Source organism: Canis lupus (assembly GCF_048164855.1).
Source record: "Canis lupus baileyi chromosome 15 unlocalized genomic scaffold, mCanLup2.hap1 SUPER_15_unloc_1, whole genome shotgun sequence".
In the NCBI taxonomy this organism is placed as follows: Eukaryota; Metazoa; Chordata; class Mammalia; order Carnivora; family Canidae; genus Canis; species Canis lupus.
Window position 1 is genome coordinate 481,731 of NW_027326420.1, and position 22,639 is coordinate 504,369.

General features: G+C 37.6%; 1 protein-coding gene, 1 long non-coding RNA gene and 1 pseudogene across 2 annotated transcripts in view; 1 reads left to right on the plus strand and 2 right to left on the minus strand.

The window, feature by feature from the left end:
- LOC140629478 (uncharacterized) overlaps positions 1 to 15,685 on the plus strand; it is a 39,424-nt gene extending 23,739 nt beyond the window's left edge. The window contains exon 2 of the long non-coding RNA XR_012027323.1: positions 15,334 to 15,685. This is a non-coding gene — a long non-coding RNA (uncharacterized lncRNA). The remainder of the gene's footprint in view (positions 1 to 15,333) is intronic.
- Positions 1 to 22,639, minus strand: part of LOC140629485 (adenylate cyclase type 1-like) — a 347,929-nt gene that overhangs the window by 115,561 nt on the left and 209,729 nt on the right.
- On the minus strand, positions 3,942 to 4,734 carry LOC140629489 (large ribosomal subunit protein eL8 pseudogene; annotated as a pseudogene).

A 22,639-nucleotide genomic window follows, 5' to 3' on the forward strand; every position in this document is an offset into this window, starting at 1 on the left:
GCTGAGCTTTTTTTTTTTTTTTTTTTTTTGCTGAGCTTTTATCATGAATATTGAGTTTTACTGAGTGCTTTCATCTCAATCTGTTGAAAAGATTATATTGATGTTTGTTTTTAAATCTAACATGGTAGGGATCCCTGGGTGGCGCAGCGGTTTGGCGCCTGCCTTTGGCCCAGGGCACAATCCTGGAGACCCGGGATCGAATCCCACATCAGGCTCCCGGTGCATGGAGCCTGCTTCTCCCTCTGCCTGTGTCTCTGTCTCTCTCTCTCTCTCTCTCTGTGTGACTATCATAAATAAATAAAATAAATAAATAAATAAATAAATAAATAAATAAATAAATAAATCTAACATGGTAAATTATATTGAGAATTTCATGTTGACCATCCTTGCATTGATGAAACTTTATCTGGTTGTGATATGTTGTTTTGTACTTACACATACCATATTTATATTATACATACAGTTAATTCTCATTATTCATTGCAGTTATGCTCTATAAACTTGCTATAAACACTGAATAAATATTGAATCATTGTTCCTAGAGGAAATATACAATTAGGTTCCTCTAGGACTCTGGAGACATGTTAGTCAACTGATCAATATATAATCTTGTTTTATGTGTTTTTGTCTAAAGATACCTTATTTAATATATATTCTTGATTCATTAACATTGAACTTGTGGCCAATAATACTATAACTCTTGCCCAAATAATGCTTATCTAGTACATGTATTTTCTCTGTAAGGCACATCACAACCTTTTGTGTCAAGAACACTAGATAGTACTTTAGTGCTAGGCTATTTTAAGCAGCAAAATCATCAAGAAAAAAATGCAAAAATATGAAAAATGTGGCACTAAATAGATCACAAAAAGTATAATTGTTTACTACAAAATTACTAAAACAGAAGGCATAATGTTACCTTGTTTAACCTTAGCTGGGAACATGTGAGTCCTGCAACTCAAATTTTTTGCAACTCTGCACATTTCCGTAAATGACCACGAAAGCATTTTAAGTATTGATTTTGGGATTACAAATACATTTGACAAGTAGACGAATTCATAAATAGGAATCTGCAAATAATGAGAACGTTGAGTATACTATAGAATTTGATTTGTTGTTTTTGAAAATTAAGATTTTTGCATCTGTGTCCATGAGATTATAAGTATACAGTCCCTGTTCTTTTTGACATCAAGGCAAATTGAATTTTGTGACTTTTCCTCTATATTCTCTGAAACATGTTATATGAAATACAGATTGTGTATTTTTCTTGATAAAAACATATATTTTCATCTTAAAAATTGTTTTTCGGAAGAGGGAGGGGAAATTTTGACAACTTTTCAATTTCTTAATGTTTATTAGTTCATTCAGCTTTTGTTTTCAATCAAATTTGTTAACTTGTAATTTTTGTTTGTTTTTTAGAAAATTTACCTGCATCTAAGGTTTAAAATGTATTGGTTAAATTTTTTTTAAAGTTATTTTCTTTTATATCTCTAAAGTAAATATAAATATGCCATGATTTTAAAGATTTATTTATTTATTTTGGAAAAAGAGAGAGAGCACTCACATGGGGGAGGGGGTAAAAGGGGAGGGAAAATCTTAAGCAGACTCCCAGCTGAGCTCCACCCCAAGGTTGGGCCTGATCTCATGACCCTGAGATAGAGACCTGAGCTGAAACCAAGAGTTGATGTACAACCAACTACGCCACCCAGGCATTGCAAAATTGTCATGATTTTAGTTCAATTATTTATTTATACCTTCTTCCTTTTATTCTTGCTCAGATTATTTAGAGCATTATCTTTCATATTCATCTTTTTAATGACTCTGCTTTGGACTGCATTGATGATCTCTCCCTTGTTGTTATCGATTTAATTAATTTTCTTGCTTATTTTCATTCTCTTATTCCCCACTTTATTTACCTAGTTAGTTTGGTTGTTTTTTTATATTTCAGTATAAAATATTTCTAATTTCCACTTTGACTTTCTTTTCAAATCATGGCTTATGTGTTTTATTTCTTTGTTTAAAAATATGTATGAAATTATCTTTTTTTATTTGTTTGTTTGAGGTTGAATTGTACCACACTGTGGATGAATTTGGTCGATTTTTACAAGTATTTCATTACAGGCTAAAGATAATAACAACTAAATACAATAGTTACCCCTAAACTGGATCTGTGCTGCAGGGGGGAAAATGCCATAAAGGATATTTTTATTTCAACTGACAAAATTTGAAATTAGATAGTAAAGTATCAATATAAGAATTTATAAAGTTGGTAACTATATAGTGGTACTATGAGAGAATATTCTTATTTTTAGGACATACACATTGAGGCATTTAAGGGTTAATGATGACAAGTGTGTAACTTACACTCAATTCAGGAAAAAATTTACACACTCATACACACAGAAAATGATAATACAAATGGGTAAAATGTTTAGAGTAGGTGAATCAGAGTAAAGGCTATACAGGTGTTCTTTTTGTTATTTATATTTTTCCAGATTTAACTTTCTGTATATTTAAAATTATTTCCAAATAAAAAGTGTAAAAAGTGTTTTATGGTACCTCAAAAAGAGTGTGCATTTTCTGTTAGGTGCAGTATTTTATATGTAGTAGGTGAGTCTTTTTAGCTATGTTATTCACATCTCCTATACCCTTAATAATGACCCTCTTCATCTGATTGGGTGGTCTACTTCATCCATCAGATTCAGAGAGTTAAAAAAAATCCCAATAGCTTTATATTATTTGAGTTCCTATGTGGTTTTGCTTTATACATTTTGAAAATGTATTGCTAGGAGTATTAGTGATTCTTCATTTATTTTTAACCTTTTATAAAAATATTTTATTTATTTATTCACAAGAGACAGAGAGAGAGAGAAAGGCAGAGACACAGGCAGAGGGAGAAGCAGGCTCCATACAGGGAGCCTGATGTGGGACTCAATCCTGGGACTGTAGGATCACATCCTGGGCTGAAGGCAGGCACTGAACCGCTGAGCCACACAGGCATCCCTCTTTTTAACGTTTATGTAATTTCATCTAGTATAAAAACAAACAAAATACAAGGCACACCCACTTGCCAAATCTGGGATAAGCTACATAACAAAGTCAATAATGGTAATAATAGGTCATAACTTAAGGAATAAAGTAAGAATCTATGAGTCCCTGCTGATACAGATAAATAATGAAATAACAAATAGGAGGGGAAAGGTCATCTTCACATTAAAATGTCAACTAATAAATGTAGAGCAAATGATTCAGTTAGAAAATCGTCATTTGGCAGCCATGATAGAACACTTACATTAAGGAAGAATTATCAAGGAAGGCTAAAGTGAATGAGTGATTTTGATGACAAACAGGATATTTGTATAATCTCAAAGTATACCTCCCTATAAGTATGTATTAATTACAAAGGGAACATAGTAACTTCATAGTGGAGAAACTTGACAGACACCATCTTGACTATATGATCAAGTTTAGTTCATAAGATATGGGACAAATCAATATTTTGTCATCTAGGTCATGAAACATCTCCAATTTATACTTAGATGGTTGTATCCAGTGCATGATATTTTCCCATGGGCTATGCCCATAAATGTATAGATTCCTGGTGTATTTACCATAAGCAATCCAACCAACAGGGTTCATCCAGTTAAAAGCATTCCAAAGATAAGCCCTCCCCTGTTAGCAAATACTTTTAGCTCTTTTGCTAGGAGGTAGTCATTAACATTCTCACGAGGAGATTAGGCCTAGACATCTGCCTTGTTTCTGCCCCCACTCTCTTCCCCCCCCCCCCAATAAATGGAAAGGAAAAAACTGTAGACTTACTGCTTAACCCTTTTCTAGCCATAGACAACACAAATATATGCATATTCTCCTCTATAGTTTTTTTTTTTTTTGAAAGAGAACCTTTTATTACCTTTATGTACAGAAAATTCAACAGCATCCATTCAGCCCAGTTTGGTGGCCAGTTCTTTAGCGTTTGCTTTTTGCAGCTTGGCGATGCAAGCCACCGACTTTAGACACAGGATATTGCCTCCCCAGTGGCACCAGATCTCATCATATCTGTCATTGTAATTGGTCTTGATGACATCTACCAGATAAGTCAGAGCCGCTTGTCTTCCAAGTTACCGTGTAAAGGCAACAGTGGTGCAGGTCTTCCTGTGGACCAGACTCCCCAGCCTGGCCTTCCCTTCATAATGCAGTAAGGAACCCCCATCTTATGACACAAGGCAGGCAGGAAGACGAGCTCAGTGGGATCCACATCATGTGTGATCACTACCAGCTGAGTCTTCCTGTTTTCCACCAAGATGGTGACAGTGTTAACCCCAGCTCAAGGGACAAGTGGCCTCTTTGTGGGGACATTCCCTTTGCACATAGTTTTCTTCTCAGTCTGGGCCAACAATCTCTGCTTCTTCTCTTGCTTCATCTCTGGTCTGTACTTGTGGGCCATCTTAAGCAGTTGAGTAGCTGTTTGGTGGTCCAAGGTCTGGGTGAACTGGTTGATAGTGGAAGGCACTTTTAAACATTTATAGAGAATAGCCCTTTGCCACTGCAGCCAGATGTAGTGGGCCAGTTGACAAAGAGGGTGAAGTACTTTTTGGCCTGGATGTCCTGTCCAATGCCAAAATTCTTGAGTCTTTTTTTGAACAGGACATTGACCACCTTCCTGGCCTCCTGCTTCTTCACAACAGCAGGGGCGGGGGCCACCTTCTTCCCATTTGCCTTCTTTCCTTTTGGCATCTTGGCTTGCTGGAGGACTCTCCTCTATAGTTTTATTCCTGGTGCCCTTCATTGAATGGAAATCCTTTGTCTTGGGCAGCCCGGGTTGCTCAGTGGCTTAGCTCTGCCTTCAAGCCTAGGGTGTGATCCTGGGGACTCAGGATCAAGTCCCTCATCAGGCTCTCTGCATGGAGCCTGTTTCTCCCTGTGTCTGTGCTTCTCTCTCTCTCTCTCTCTGTGTCTCTCATGAATAAATAAATAAAATATTGAAAGAAAGAACGAAAGAAAGAAATCCTTTGCCTTGAGGTAATTGTGTTCAACAAATTTTCCTCCATGGCTTGTATTTTTTAATTGTTTATGAAATTGCTCTCCACCTCAGGTCACAAAGATACTCTCCTTTCTTGTCTATTCTTGTCTCAGCTTCATTGGATAATATTTCTAAATCTTTATTGCAGAGTTGGAACAGCCCTCCCGATCTCCTAGCTTAATGCATGTGGCTCTGATCCGGCTCCCTATGTGCAGGGTGTGGGCTGCCCTTTCCTTCCCGAACAGGTGTCCTCTCTCTAGGCCCAGCATTTAAGGTTCTCCTAGCTTCAAAAACTCCATTTTCACTTCAGAGTCCTTGTGCTGCTTAGAGTTAAAGTTCACTCTCTTTTTTTTGACATCTTCAGTTTTTGCTTTTAGCTTGGTTATGTTTTTTCTCTCTCCCTATTTTTTTTTTAAGTAAAATTTTTGTGGCCTTTTCATGTATGCAGCTTTGGTGATAGGCAATCTTTCCACATGAACCTTGCCTTTTATATTGATTAAACAGTTATAATTTTTTCCCTCTGTAACATCAGAGGAAAGAAACCAGTTACTTCTGAGGGTAAGAAACTTTGGGGGGAAATAACAGAAATATCTGAGGAATTTTATCAGTTTTTTGTCTAACGTGATATGTGATGTGACTTCCTCAATGGATTTCCCTCAATCTTCAGGAAAATATTCCTTTTCTTCAATGCCTTTCATCAATAGCCTTGAACTTGGTTATGATAGGGACAGAGCTGTTCACAGAATTCGTTAGTTCACAGAATTTGAGGTTCAAATTCCACTTCTTTTTTTTTTTTTTTTCTTCAAATTCCACTTTTAGTAGCTGTGTGACCTCGGAAAAATTATGTAACTTCTCAGAGTCTCAGTTTCCTTATTGCTTCCATCAGGTTAATAATATGCACCAAATAATATTTTTGTACTAAATGAGAAAGATCATGTACATGCCTTTCCACCTCCTTGAACAAGAAAAACAGAATAGTAGAATGGAAAGATTTCCAGGAGGATTTGATTTGTTACTTACACTGCAGTTTTGTCAGCCTCAGCCTAACAGTTTCACTGCATACAAAATAGTCCCTAAAATTTCTTCCAAATTAAAAAGTCCATGACATAGGTTTTACAATTGCATTTAAGATAAAAGCCTGACAAAGCCCCTGTGTAGTACATTTTTTCTTTGCAAATGTTTATTTATATTATAAATTTACTAAACGAGAGAAGTGATTTGACTTATGAGTTAAATATCTCTCTAGGTAGTGTAGAGTATTTAAGTTCTCTGCTTTATCCCTATACACAGGTATGGTGCAACCAATTGCAAGATGTATGTCAGATAATGTGTTCCTAAAATTATTAACTGAAATGATAAGTAGGAATGGAAGGAAAAAGAAGAGTCAGGAGAAGGGGATCAGAAATGCTGAAGAGATGTTTGGGTGAGCAGGGGGGCATTGGCTAAAATCTGCTTTTACTTTGGAAGTTTATTTAAACATTTAGTCCTTAAACACAACATTGAGACTAATTTAAGTCTCCTGGTTTTAATTTGCTGAATTTGATGATCACGTGGAAGTTCTGGTTACCAGCAGAAACCAGTTTTTCCTTGTAGCTCCAAATGACAAAGAACTGAGTGAGATAGAATGGATAAGGGCGCTGTGTGTATTTTTACTCTTTTACAAGTCATCAATCTTCAACGAGATTCATTTTCCTACAGGCAATCTAAATTGATCCATGGTCATTGGAAAATAACAGGCTATTCTTAAATAACTGTGAATAGGAGGCTCAAAAGTAGCTCCTGTTGGAAACAGTTGTGGAATGTTCAAGAAATTATGCACATATACACACACAAAGAGGCCTCTCCCAGCAATGGAGGAGCAGCTAAACTGCATTGCTGCAGAAGGCCATCGATCACATTTATTACACTGCAGACAGCAGCAATTTTAAGTGAGGCTGGGTTTCCCGAATGAATTCCAATAATTCAAGTTATGATTACTAAACTGTGTGTCATACTAATTCAATATTACTTGTGTGCCAAAAAAAGAGTTTAAATTATTAGTCATATAATATGGGTAAAAATACCTGATTTTTATTACTTTACTCATTAATAAAGACATTACAAACCACAAACCATTTGGTAATTTTTTAAAAATAATGAGAGAAACTGTGCAAACCCTAGCAACTGTATCACAATTGCACGAATGGTCAGCTGTTTTTTGTTTGTGCTACATCAGAAATAGATTTATTTGGAGTATACTTTGAACTTTGAAGAACACTTTTTTTTTTGAGGTTTTTGTTGTGTTTTCCAAATTGGAAATGTTTTTATTGGTTTGTGAATTACAAAAGTAACTCACAGCCATGAAAAAGAAAAAAATACAAGATATATAAAGTGAAATTTCCCCCAGATAACACCATTTTTGGATATGTAATTTTTTTCAAAAAGATGTATGTTTTTCAGGTTTTTAATAAAGAGTTTTTTGCCCATCCCTCCATCTATCCATCCATTGAAACATATTTCCATTTTGAAAAGTAGAGGTTGGGGAGAAGGCAGGACACAGTGGTTCCTGTTTCCATGGAGTGGAAGACTTACACATCTCACATAATAGGGCACTACTCAAGATCTCCTGTGAGCGCAGAAAGACAGCCCTACTGTAGGGTATATGGAGCTGTGTGTTGGGAGTTTGGGTTTCCATGTGCTCATTTCAGCTTCATTTCTAACTAGTGTGCAACCTCATTATAAAATGTGTGTTTTTTGCATGTTAGTCCACCTCGATTATATTCTGCTTTAGAAGTGTGTTTTGAGAAAGGGATCATTAATTCTTTTTAAAAATTTTAACTGTAAGTAGGCTCCATGCCCAATGTGGAGCTTGAACTCACGACCCTGAGAACAAGAGTTGCACACTCCACTGGCTGAGCCAGCCAAGCACCCAGGATCATTAATTTTTGATGAAAGATCATTTTTATTTACAGGAATGATCAATTGTGGGTGCTCTGAAATACTCTAACCAATCAAAGAAAAAAGCCTTATAATGACTACTCAACTAGTCTCCTTTAAACTAAGCTTAAAACATTTGATGTTTTTGAGAAATAGAAACAGATGCCTCTCTTGGTTCTAAGAAAATACTTCAAAAAATTGATCATGTCTGGTCATAGTAGCATTAGGATTAGTAACACAGACAAAGGTTCGGGAGTGGTTGTCTATGTAGGCTGAATTTCAAAGATGTAGTTCTCAGAAATACAGAGGGTTTTGTATAGAGCTGAATGAACCTTCCACAGTCTGAAAGCCTATCTTCGGGAAACAAATATCTGGTTGCCATGGAGACACTCAAGGTGGATGAAGGATGGATTAATCAAAATACAGGAAATCCTTTTTATGATCTTCCTAAGAAATCTAGTGTGACATGAACCCTCTGGACTGTCTCCTCCTGTTCTTCCCTCCATCACACAGGAAATCCACTATGGATACAATGACACACATTTATTGTGCTGAGTTCTATGTCATTCTCTCTTGCTTGAAAGGCATCATCATACAAGCACAAGTGTTTCTCAAACATTTATTTTTTAAAATAGTCTTTGAAATTTAAGGGAAAAATGATCTTACTCTCTCTACAAAAAGGAAAGAGAAAGGTTAGAAATAGTCTCTGAGGGGATCCCTGGGTGGCGCAGCGGTTTGGCGCCTGCCTTTGGCCCGGGGCGCGATCCTGGAGACCCGGGATCGAGTCCCACATCGGGCTCCCGGTGCATGGAGCCTGCTTCTCCCTCTGCCTGTGTCTCTGCCTCTCTGTCTCTCTCTGTGTGACTATCATGAATAAATAAATAAAATCTTTAAAAAAAAAAAAAAAAAGAAATAGTCTCTGAAAACTGATTGTTTATTAACGGAGCTATATTCTCTAGGGAATAAAGATTATGAAATAATTTGTGCTGAGATAGAAGCAGAATGCAGTTTGAGTCTAAAAAGAAACATAATCTGATCATTTTATTTTATTTTATTTCTATTCTGATCATTTTAAATGTTTATTTTAGTCCAAAGCAAGTCATTTCAGTCTAAATATTAGTTAAATAAATGAATGAATCTAAATAAATTATTAACTTGAAAAAATTAAGTGAATAAATCAATTAAATGAGTATTCCCTTTCTTCTCAACAAACTGATGGGTCAAATTAATCAAAATAGTTAATCCAGTTGTGGGAGACATTTTCAGAAGCCTCCAGTAAATCATTCTTGGGCAGCCAATTCTATCTTAACCCCTGGTTTTGGATAGCCACTGCATCAAGTAGATTGGATGCGCTAGCACCGAGAATCAAGCTGATGTAAGTAGATTTTGGACACTCTCCAAGAATGGATAAAGGCTCACAGTGAGGATGTCAGCTACCATAGGCATGGGGCCTACAGGAAGCCCAGAGGGACCCAGTAGAGAGCACGTAGAGAGCACAGGCAGGGAGGTTTTCCACAATGGCGTGCTGGATCTGAGAATCCATGTGTTCTCACAGACTGAAAGGCTGATGGGGGTGGGGGGGTGGGGATGCAAATTGCAAAGGAATTTAGCATAGGGTGAAACAGTGGTCCTCAATTGTAGCTGACTGTGTCATGACTGGGGGTAGGGAAGGCTGGGAGGGAGAGCTACTGGCATCTAGTGAATGGATGCCAGAGATGCTGCTGAGCAGCCTATGGTGCACAGAACAGCCTCCTGGGGGGAAAAAAAAGTCAAAAGTGCTGAGGTTAAGAAATCTTGCAGTAGAAGAAATAGTTAATAGATTCTAAGCAGCCCTTTAGATGGCTCATCAATTCAAGGATTTACATGAACAGAACAAAAGGACTATATCTTCTGAGCAAAGCAATAAGTAATCAGCTCTGAACTTGGAATTTGAGGCCCTGGATCTCCATCTAAGCCTCACTATTTATTATTACCTGTAACACGACAGCCTCTTTGAGGCTCACTTGTTATAGTAGAATCAGCCAACCTCGTACTGAGTGAGATGACCGGTGTGAAATCACAGAATACAGTGAATGTTCAAGAAATAATGACTGGAAACTAGCCAAAGTGTCTTGTCTTTATTTTAAAAACTACTGACTTTAAATTTAATTTTATATTGAAGCAAGGCGAGTCAGTTTTGACCAATGGTGACAAAAAGAAGAAAAATTATTTAAAATTCATTATTTATTTTGGATCTTCACATATTGTAGGGGAGGAAAAAGCTTTCTTCAACCCTCTTAGGGTCCCTGGCTGGGTTTGAAAATGGACATAAAACAAATTAACAGAAGAAACACATGTACATTTCATTGAATTTTTACATGTACATGGTAGCCTTCACAAGAGAATGAAGACCCAAAGCAGTGACCAGAGTAGAGAGCTTTAAACCTTTCAGGCAAAGAAATAATGAATCTGAGGAAATGACAAGACAGAGAGGTTTGGGCTAGGGGTGTTCAATGGTGAAGAAGTAACCAGGGAGATAAGGGTTAGTTTAACAAGGTTTATTTATCAGATTTCTCAGCCCCCAATTCCCTGTCTCTCATGAGAAGAATGGCTTCCTCCATCCTGGTACAGGGAGGGGACCTTTCACTTGGGAAATTTATGACCTGTTTCATAGGAGAAGGGAGAAGGGGGGAGGTCACAGTGACCTTTTTCTGTTGCTTTCTCAGACTTACTCAGTTTAAGATATGTGACATGCCAAGGTACCATATTTTGGGGTGGCATGTCTTGGACCCCATCAGTATGAAATATAATTTTTTGCTTAGAGGCTGCTGGGTGTGAGGCTGCAACACTGCAGAAGGCTATATTTCTTTGCCTTAGGAAAAAGAAGATAGGGAAAATGTGTGGGGAGGGACAGTGGGAAGGCTGGATAGAAGTGCAGGGTGCATGTATTTACCAAGATCTCAGAGATGATTTGCTTTGAGATATGCAGCGTGCCCCTCTCCTCCATGTCACCACCAAATATCAGTAAAGTCTTTGTTACTCCTTTGTGACTTGTGGGTGAGAATTTGTTTAGTTTTTAATATCACTAGTGCTGATTCCTGCTTCAGTGTGACTATATAGGGGTATCATTAGCCCACGTGAAGAAAAATGATCTCAAACTTGGAAATAAGTCAAAGGGTGATTAATGTCATGCTAAGAACATTTTCAAACAAACCTACCTAAGGATCGTCAGACTCTGGTAACTTAGAATTGTTTGCATAATTCATTAGAACTCAGAGATTATAAAATTCTGAAAGCTGATTTGGGGCCATGTTATTCTTTTTTGTTTAGTAGGAAGGATAAACCTGAAGGTTATGGTTTTATTACCCTGTAGGATTTTAACCACTGTATACCTTTGTCTAAATCAACAATTTTATTTCAGCATGACTTTTCTCCCCATTTATTGTAAACATCTCAGTTTCTTACATCCCCCTTTGAATTGTTTTTATCATTCTGCTGGTTACCTTATTAATAGGTTTAATTAATCTTTGGTATGAACTTACTATCTATATAAGAATTATATTTTCAAAAAAAAAAGAATTATATTTTCAACATCTTGAGATGATGCTTTGGTACCCATATGCAGCCTTTGTGTGAATTAGGAAAAAAGTGTTCCTTCTTTGAATACAGTTAGTTTTCTTATGTTCAAGTGCAATTTTTAGAAGATAGAGTATTATTTATTTTTTAATAATAAAATTTACAGTAAGCCTGAGGTCATTCTATAAAAATTCTACAAATTAAATTATTGAATACACAATAAAGGAAATACAATTTTTTTTTTATGATAGTCACAGAGAGAGAGAGAGAGAGGCAGAGACACAGGCAGAGGGAGAAGCAGGCTCCATGAACCGGGAGCCTGATGTGGGATTCGATCCCAGGTCTCCAGGATCACGCCCTGGGCCAAAGGCAGGCGCCAAGCCGCTGCGCCACCGAGGGATCCCGGAAATACAAATTTTTGATCACAATAATAACTCAATAGAATACTTAAGAAACCAGTAAGATTTCATTATTAGTTATAAAATAGCTTTACATCTTGCTTTCACAGAGATAAAATTCTTTATGACAGCTTCAGTGCCTATTTGGCTTTAGTGTCATGTTTTCTAAAGAAATGAACAGTTTTTCTCATGACATTGTTTACCTTTAATAAATTTTATTTTCACAAAGCTATAAAATTGTCCATTGGCAATTGCAACTGCAAGGTGAAATTTATCCTGGGAGCTACAAAGCGTTATTGGAAATGTGTCATGTAAATCATTGTTGCAAATATATTGAGATACTTCATCTGGAGTATTCTAAGTGTAGATTTTAGAAATCAACTTAGTATTTACTTGCCTATACATTGAATTCCCATCAGTATCATTTCCCTTACTTTGTTCACCAAGCAATTTCAACTATTTGTCAATAGCTCCTATTCATTGGAATTCTTTAAGTTACACTGGCCATCTGCAACACTGAGAAGCCATTATGTTCTTTCAGACTTTCCTTTGAAGATGGTATTGTTATAGCTAGCTTAGAAAAGGAAAATTGAATTTGGAATTGAGTTTTGGATTGTAGATAGGATTCTAAGTTGACACTTCTTATTCCTTCCTTGGTACTGTCTATACTGGGAGACTTGCCATCTATGTCAAGATAGTCTGCTATTTGTTCAGTATCAATATATTTTTCATAAACATTATTGCTTTGTCTTCAAAAAATCTATAATTCTGGGCAGGCCTGGTGGCTCAGCAGTTTAGCACCGCCTTCAGCCCAGGGCGTGATCCTGGAGACCTGGGATCGAGTCCCATGTCGGGCTCCCTGCATGGAGCCTGCTTCTCCCTCTGCCTGTGTCTCTGCTTCTTTCTCTCTCTCTCTCTGTCTCTCATGAATAAATAAATAAAATCTTTTTTTAAAAATGTATAATTCCTTTGATGCTTTCAAGTGCATCATGTACACTGAATCTTTTTTCCTGCATCATTTTGCATTTAACATCAAATTTTACCCAGCTATTATGCCAAATGAGTACTGAGCAAATAAATGTAAAACTGGTTATTTTTAAGATCAAACTTTTACTTGTGTTGCAGAAATATGTAACAATGTCACAATAATTTCTAACAGAGCATTGCCTTCTCTTCAGTGAGTTTCTCCTTTTTTTTTTTTTTTTTGAAGATTTATTTATTTATTTTTTGAGAGAGAGAGGAGGAGGAAGGGCAGAGGGAGAGGAAGGGAAATCCTCAAGACAACTCTCCACAAAGGGGGAGCCAGATTCAGGGCCTGATCCAGGGCCCTGAGATCATGACCTGAGCTGAAATCAAGTTGGACACTTACTCGACTGAGCCACCCAGGCACACCTTCAGTGAGTTTCTAATGTCATGATAGATTCAGCTTGATTTTCTCATCATTTTTTCAAAAAAGGCTTCAAATTTCTCTTTCCTAGAATCATTTTTAATCAACCAGAAGCCAAAAAAGATGTTTCATGTTTTTTATCAGGATGAAACAAAACAAGGAATATAGAATGTTTTGTAAAATTTTTCATGATTTGCTCCTGCAATCCCTTGTTTCCCATGTATATTTGTGGCATCATCATGTCTCCAAGTCACTCAAATTGTTTTGTCTAGATTCAGTTTTTGTAGACATTCTGCTGAGAATTGATATTATCTGTGTCAACATAAAGTGACTCTTTTTCTCCAAGAGATTCTAGCCCATGAAGATTAGATTGAAAACCAATAAATAACTAACGTCATCATTTGTTTCAGGAAATTCTTGCAAACCAATTTATTCAGGTGAATATTTGCCTCACTGTGGCAAACAGCTAGTCTTATAAAAAAAAAAAAAAAAAAAACCGGGCAGCCCCGGTGGCGCAGCGGTTTGGCGCCGCCTGCAGCCGGGGGTGTGATCCTGGAGACCTGGGATTGAGTCCCACATCCGGCTCCCTGCATGGAGCCTGCTTCTCCCTCTCCCTCTGCCTGTGCCTCTGCCTCTCTCTCTGTGTCTATGAATAAATAAATAAAATCTTTAAAAAAAAAAAAAAACAACCTGTGTGTTCACCGGTACAAACAGCTTGCTTATCAGGACAAGAATTTGTTTATCCAGACTTGTTTTAAGACCTGCTGTGTCCACCAATCCTAATGTATTACATCATAAACTTTGGCCAATCTTCACCATTTTCCTACATTGAAGGACTTGCCTTAAATAACGTGAGTCCAGACCCTACAGCATTCCCCTGCTGAGACACTAAAACTCTGTTAAGATGGTGCTCTCCCGTATTTATAACAGCCATGTCCACAATAGCCAAACAGGAAGGAGCCTCGGTGTCCATCAAAAGATGAATGGATAAAGAAGATGTGGTCTATGTATACAATGGAATATTCCTCAGCCATTAGAAACGACAAATACCTACCATTTGCTTCAACGTGGTTGGAACTGGAGGGTATTATGCTGCGTGAAATAAGTCAATCGGAGAAGGACAAACATTATATGGTCTCATTCATTTGGGGAATATAAAAATTAGTGAAAGGGAATAAAGGCAAAGCAGAGAAAATGAGTGAAAATATCAGTGAGGGTGACAAAACATGAGAGACACCTAACTCTGGGAAATGAACAAGGGGTAGTGGAAAGGGAGGTGGGCAGGGGGTTGGGGTGACTGGGTGATGGGCACTGAGGGGGCACTTGGTGAGATGAGCTCTGGGTGTTATTCTATATGTTGGCAAATTGAACTTCAATAAAAAATTTTTTTAAAAAACTAAAAAAAAAAACTAAAGCAAGAAAGATACATAGAGGGAAGATTTCATGAGTTAAAATGTTAGTTTAAGAAAGTCAATGCAAGAAAACATACATAAAACATGCACAACAGTGTGTGTCTGTAATACATATGGTATACAAAATATGCATTGCTGAATTTGTATACTGTAAAATAAATATGTATTAAGCATTTGCTGTAAAAAAGAAAGAAAGAAAGAGGTCTTCCCAACCCCAGCAGTGCCCTCATGCCAATTCCTATAATAAATCTCACATTTTATGTGTCTACATTAAAAAAAAAAAAATGGTGATCTCCCTTGCTGCCTTAAGCCTAATGCACTTGATTTTGCTTGACCAACGGGTTTTTCTGGAAATTTTTTGAGAGAGTAAGCAGTCAACATTATTAAAAATACATATAGTCTTTTCTACTCATGTCATTACTGAACAAACTACCACAAAATATTCACCTACAGACATGTTTGCCTTTTTTGGAATCCAAAAATCTGGTAATAATTCTAATCTGTTCTACACAGCTTGCATCAGGAGTCGTATCTAAAATAGGTGCGAAATATTTAGCACTTCTTACCTAATTCAAACAATACATTTGCTGCTGATGTTTATATTCTAAGAAAATGCTCTGTCTTCAATGTTATTATTTAATTCAGTTCCTTCCAGATGAAGAAAGTTCCCATTATTATGCTCATGAAGTTCTTGGATGCTCTGAATACTAGCATTGCTACACCAAAAACGAATCATCTCTCTTTACAAAGATGGTGCTGAAGGGATAGAAAGAAGCCCCTGCTCCTCCCAAAGCCAAAACTAAAGCAAAGTCTTTGAAGGCCAAGATGGCTGTACTGAAAGGTGTGTCATAAAAATAAAGAAGATTCACAAGTTACGTACCTTTCAATGGCCCAAGACACTGTTTGTTTTCTTTCTTTTCTTTTCCTTTTTTTTTTTTTTCCGATGCAAACACACAAGGGTTTATTTACAAGCTCGAGCTTGGGTCCAAGTATACCAGACAGAGTGGAGCAGGGACTTGGACCCAAGACACTGTTTTCAAAGGCAGCTCAGATTATCTCCGAAAGAGCATCCCCAGGAGAAACAAACTTGACCACTATGCCATCATCAGGATCCCCCTGATTCCTGAGTCAGTCATGAAGAAAACAGAGGACAACACACTTGTTTTTCTTGTGGATGTCAACATCAATAAGCACCAGCTCAAACAGGCTGTGAAGAAGCGCCACGACATTGATGTGGCCAAGGTCAACACCTGGATCAGGCCCAAAGGAGAGAAGAAGGCATATGTTTAAATGGTTCCTGACTGATTCTTTGGATGTTGCCAACAAAATTGGAATCATCTAAACTGAGTCCAGCTGGTTAAAAATAAATATGAATTTCTTCACCATAAAAAAAAAAAATCTATATTGTGTTTAAAAATTGCGCAAGGGGCAGCCCGGGTGGCTTAGGGGTTTAGCACTTCAGCCTGGGGTGTGATCTTAGAGACCTGGGATGGAGTCACGTCAGGCTCCCAGCATGGAGCCTGCCTCTCCCTCTGCCTGTGTCTCTTATGAATAAATAAATAAAATCTTTAAAAAATAATAATAAAATAAAATAAAAATTGCACATGATATTTGATCTTGCTTTGGAGTAGTTTCTGTTTTGTAGTGTTAATAATTATGGTTATATTTTAAAAATCACAGTTCAAAAAATAAAATCACAGTTCAATTTTAAATGCCTAACACTATGCATTAGTTTTTTGATATGCATTTAATCTTCTTCATCTTAACTAAGAGCATATGATAAATGCTGCCTATCTTTGTACTATTGTCAAGCTCCAGTTGATTTTTTTCCACTCCCTAAGACTTTGACATAGAGACAAAATACAAACTCCTTTTAAGTAAAGAGGTTTAGCATTATTTCTTTGTCATTTGGAAGAATTTGTATGTAATGTTCCTCAAAACTTATCTGTGACTTGAGGTGGATAATTATCAACCAGTCTAAATATTAAAGTTTTATGGATGTGTACTTGCATTCATAGAAAGTATGTTAGGTTTAATGGAGTGTTGGCTTCTTTTCTCTTCGAGTTTATTTATTTATTTTTTTCCTCTTCGAGTTTAAATGGCAATTCATCTCTTATGATTGACATGGAGATAGAAGGTAAATTTGTGTTCTGTCCAACCAGTGACATTTCAATGCTACATTCTGCTGAAACTATTAAATTCTGGATCTTTTTCTTTTTTCCTCCTGCTTCTCATCTATTTTCTCCAAAAAGTCAATTATACAAAGAAGTTTTCTTTATTTTCTCTAATGGATTTGTTTTTTTATCGTTGGTAATTGAAAAAATTATTTTTGACATCTGAAAAGAAGTTATGAGTAGTTTAATATTTTATCTTACAGTGTGAAACACTTAAAAATAATAGGTTTGGGGAAAATACAACTTTACAGTGTAGAAACCTGGAAGACACTACCTCAACTGAGTGATCAAAGTTAACATCTCAGTAATGAGGTATCAGCGTCATGTGCCTCCTGACATGATGTCCTGAGAAGGGCTCAACATCACTTCTCTGAAAATCTTACAAAAATATCATAACCTAAATTTATCATGAGGAGACATCAGATCACCCTGCATGTCATCTTCCAAGACCAATTTTGTGACACCAGGTGTGTATCTTACAATTCAATTCAGTTCTGATACTAAGTACCTGGAGTTAACATAGACCCCATAGGTTAGGAGGCTCAGTCTAGAACAGCTTATGGAACTCAGGAAAGTGCTGTACTTCACAATTACAGTTTTATATACAGGATACAACTCAAGAGGAGCCAAATGGAAAAGATATATAGGGCAAGTAGTGAGGGGTGATTGGGTGTGAGGAATGCAGAGCTTCTATGCCCTCTCCAGGTATGCCACTGTCTGGCACATTGATGTGTTGTTCATCATCCCAGAAATTCCCAGAACCTCGTTATTCAAAAATTTCTTTGTCAAGGCTTCATTATATAGGCATGATTAGTTAAATCATCGGCTACTGGTGATTTTTTTAAGATTTTATTTATTTATTTATTTATTTATTTATTTATTATTTATTTATTTATTCATGAGGGACACACAGAGAGAGAGGCAGAGACACAGGCAGAGGGGGATGCAGGCTGCATGCAGGGAGCCCAACCTGGGACTCCATCCCGGGACTCTGGGATCATGCCCTGAGCTGAAAACAGTGCTAAACCGCTGAGCCCCACAGGCTGCCCTGATTTTTGTTTTTGTTTTTGTTTTCTTTGGCAACTGGCCTCATCCTAGAGTTAGGAGTAACCTCATTAATATAACAAAGACATTGCTACCACTCAAGAAATCCAGGGATGGGGTGTGAGGGGGTGGGTTTAAGAGCTCTGTGTTCCTGTGTTCTCTGGCAGGAACAGGGAACAAAGACCAAACATATTGTTTTAAATATAGCACAACCCCAAATTATGTGACATTCCTCAAAGTGGAGTATTTGCTTATTTTAAAAAATATATATTTTTTATTTATTTAATTTATTTATTTGAGAGAGAGAGAGAGAACATAAAGGGAGAGGGAGAAGCAGACTCCCTGCTGATCAGAGAGCCTGATGTGGGGCTCAATCCCAGGACCCTGAGATCATGACCTGAGCTGAAGGCAGACACTTCACTGACTGAGCCACCCATATGTCCCTGGCCTGTGCTTTTAAGAATTGTCAGTCATTTTAAAAAATCAATAAAACAAAGCAAAATGAAACTGTTCTGTATTGGAAGAGACTCAGGGGTCATAATAAACAAATGCAATATGGGACCCCGGATTGGGTCTTTTTTTTTTTCTAGACCAGGAAAGCACATTACTAGGACAATTGGTAATATTTGAATAAGGTCTTTGATTAGCTAAAAGAATATTAGTTTCCTATTTTTGATCATTTATGACAGTTATGTAAGTTATTAACATCAGGGAAAGGTGGTGAAGAGTATGCAGAAAACTTTTATACCATCTATAATAGTTTAAATATCATTTATTTAAAAATAGAAATAAGTTCAAAATAATATACTTGTTATACACTCTAAATTTTTTTTAAACTTATTTTCTTTTTTTTAAATTTATTTTATTTATTTATGATAGGTACACAGTGAGAGAGAGAGGCAGAGACATAGGCAGAGGGAGAAGCAGGCTCCATGCACCAGGAGCCCGATGTGGGATTCGATCCCGGGTCTCCAGGATCGCGCCCTGGGCAGGCGCCAAACCATTGTGCCACCCAGGGATCCCTATACACTCTAAATTTTAATCGCATTTTTATAATGACGAATTTCCATCATAAACACTTCCTATAAAATATATAGTGGATGATCATTTAGTGACCTCGAATTTATGTCTATGAAGTACTGCTTTGTGAATTTTTCATGGCGTGTGAATACCAGTTATTACATAATGATTTATATCTTAGTGAAAGAACTTAGACATTGTTGAAAAAACAAAATTCAACTGAATAAATTTAAAGATCTTGTTGGCTTTATTCAATGATTTATGAATAAGGCAACATTCTATTTAGCAGATAGAAATAAGCTCCCAGGGATTCCTGGGTGGTGCAGCGGTTTAGCGCCTGCCTTTGGCCCAGGGTGCGATCCATCCTGGAGACCCGGGATTGAGTCCCACGTCGGGCTCCCGGTGCATGGAGCCTGCTTCTCCCTCTGCCTGTGTCTCTACCTCTCTCTCTCTCTCTCTCTCTCTCTCTCTGTGACTATCATAAATAAATAAAAATTAAAAAAAAAAGAAAGAAAGAAAGAAAGAAGCTCCCAGGAGCTGTATGAAATGGAAGACTTATAGGCAGGAGGAGGGAGGACAAGCAAGTTACCAGTGAAGAATGGATTGTTTCAGGCAAGGTCACCTTCCTTTAGGGGACAACAGGGATCTATCAATGGATTACCCAATAGTGCTGACCAGGAAATTCCAGATTGACTGATTAAGATTACATTCCTGGGAGAGGCTGAAACTATAATTAGGTTAGGTAGTAAATCTTGATTAGGTGATGTGTGCCTTAGCACAAGTGACTCTATTGGGGACCTGTTATTTTCTTTTTTTTTTTTTTTAACAAGATCTGTATTAGAAACTCAACAATGCCTTTCTATACAATAAGCAAATAGCTGATGATATGAACGATACCAAATGTCAACTTTAGCCAGTGAAGTAGCACCAATAGGGAATTGTGGTCTGAATTTTATGATCCTTCCCAATCGATGTATTAGTTGGCAAAGTGTATTAAAACTGTGCTCTGTAAAAATCAATTGAAACAATTTTATCCTTTAAAATTTGTTGCAGGGATCCCTGGGTGGCGCAGCGGTTTGGCGCCTGCCTTTGGCCCAGGGCGCGATCCTGGAGACCCAGGATCGAATCCCACATCAGGCTCCCGGTGCATGGAGCCTGCTTCTCCCTCTGCCTGTGTCTCTGCCTCTCTCTCTCTCTCTCTCTGTGACTATCATAAATAAATAAAAATTAAAAAAAAAAAAATAAAATAAAATAAAATTTGTTGCAAGCCTGCATGGCAAACAGCAAACAAAGATCAAAGAAATGTCCCATAATCAATTATGATCATTATATCTGAATATTATATTCCTGCCATGGCAAATTTAAGCCATCTCTCTTTCTTTCTTTTCTTTCTCTTTCTTTTTTTTTCTTTCTTTCTTTCTTTCTTTCTTTCTTTCTTTCTCTTTCTTTCTTTCTTTCTTTCTTTCTTTCTTTCTTTCTTTCTTTCTTCTTTTTTTTTGAAACATCTATTTATTTATTTGAGAGAGAGAGAGCAGTGAGAAGGGGCAAAGAGAGGAAAAGTTTTTTGTTTGTTTTTTTTTTGTTGTTTTTTTTTTTTTTTTTGAGAGGGAAAGAGTCTTAAGCAGATCCATGCTAAACACAGAGCCAGACCCAGGGCTTGATCCCATTACCCTGAGATCACGACCTGAGCTGAAACCAAGAGTTGGATACTGAACAGTCTGCACCACCCAGGTGCCCTGCCATCACTTTCAAACTATTGTTTTTCAGTTAGTGGGTCTAATGTAGTATTTCAATCATCAAGTCTAAGGGCAATCTGGTCCTTTAAACTAACTTTTCAGTACCTGGGGACCCTAGATCCAGAGAGTTCTTTGGTGAGGCAGCCTGGATTTGGTGACAGACTAGGTTGGGACATTGAGGTATGATCTCTGAGGACATGTGGCAATTACATAAAAGATTATCAGGATGTGTTGAGCACCAAGATTGAAGATTAATGATACTGGAAAGCCTGTCTTCAGAGCAGCTCTGAGAGGTTTATGGCAGGGATTTCACCAACAACTGCCAGAGGTCTTCTATCTCCTTGTGCAAAAGCAGCTCAGATGGGTTTGCTCTTCCTCACACTTGCTAACTACATTGTGGATTCAAGGTCCCCTGGGTTACAGCTTTTCACCAGTGGCACACTTCTTTCCAGTGTGGCCAGTGTTCTTGGGCAGCTGGTGGATGCGGGAGTGTCATCCGGGAAACCAGACAATTCAATGGGTTCTGTTTCTAAGGGGCTGACGCTATTCCTGGCAAAAAGAGTGTGAAATATCAACACTCAGGTATTTCAGAGCAAGCATGATAGAGCTATGAGGAGAGTGTACCCTAACATGAGAGCTGCAATGGAAGAGGAAGCGCTGGGTTATGTCCTAATCACCTCAAACTGGAAATAACACAAATATCTCTCCTGAATAGAACGTAGACACTGAGATATTTATAATACATACATACAATGAAATACCATATATGAATGAAAATGAATGAACTTCAGGCAGAGGCAAATTTAATTTAAGATTAAGACAGCATTACAAGATTACTCAGTATATAGCATTGAGAAGATTCTTTTATCTTCTTTTGGAGAGAGCATGTGTGTGCACTCATGAGCAGCTAGAGGGATGGTTGGAGGGAGGAGCAGAGCAAGAGGGAGAGAGAGAATTTCCAGCAAGCTCCACACCCAGCATGGGAGCCCAACACGGACTCAATCTCATCACCCTGAGATCATGGTCTGAGCTGAAATCAAGAGTCTGGGATGCCTGAGTGGCTCAGCGGTTTAGTGCCTGCCTTCAGCCCAGGGCGTGATCCTGGAGTCCTGGGATCCAGTCCCACGTCGGGCTCCTTGCATGGAGCCTGCTTCTCCTTCTGCCCGTGTCTCTGTGTCTCTCATGAATAAATAAATAAAAATCTTTAAAAAAAATGAAATCAAGAGTCTACACTTAACCAATTGAGCCACCCAGGTGCCCCAAGAAAGACTCTTTAAAAAAAAAATTATAATCCATATGTCTAATAAAATCCCACATTACACACTCTGAAGTACAAGATACTGAAATAGGACACAGTTGTCACTTTTACCTTCATTTTGACCCCTGTCTATACTCCGCCCCCCCCCCCCATACTTTTCTAACTAATTAAGTTCTCTCTAGCTCATCAAAAGACCCTGCGGGCAAAGAGTCCCATGATGGGGAACAAAACTACCCTCTCAAGCAATAAGGGCTGCCCTGAACCAGAAATACTCCACTTGATTGACCCCAAGACAGTGAAAAACCTGACCTTTACTGCCCAGGTGCTCATACCTGCCAACTTTTGTCCTGCATTCTTATGTAAACCTGGCAGTATTTTCAGCCCTTTGAAGACTGCCTTTGGAACACTAGTCCACTGTCTACTGGGTGGTGGCTTCATTGAAGTAAATTCCTTTCTTGTTTCAACCACCACTCACTCTCTGACCTTTGGTTCTGTCAATGGTGAGTGGCTGAACCTGGTCTGTTCTGACTTCAGGATAAAGGTGCTTTTACACCTTTGGGCCCTGGTTACAATACTACTAATAAATTTTGTATGTACATAAACTCCCTGGGTGGATTGCAAACTTCTTGGGGACAGGCATTGAATATTATATTTATCTGACTTTCAAATAAGTATTTAAGTCAATTATTTGAGTTATTTGAGTCAATGAATGAATGAAA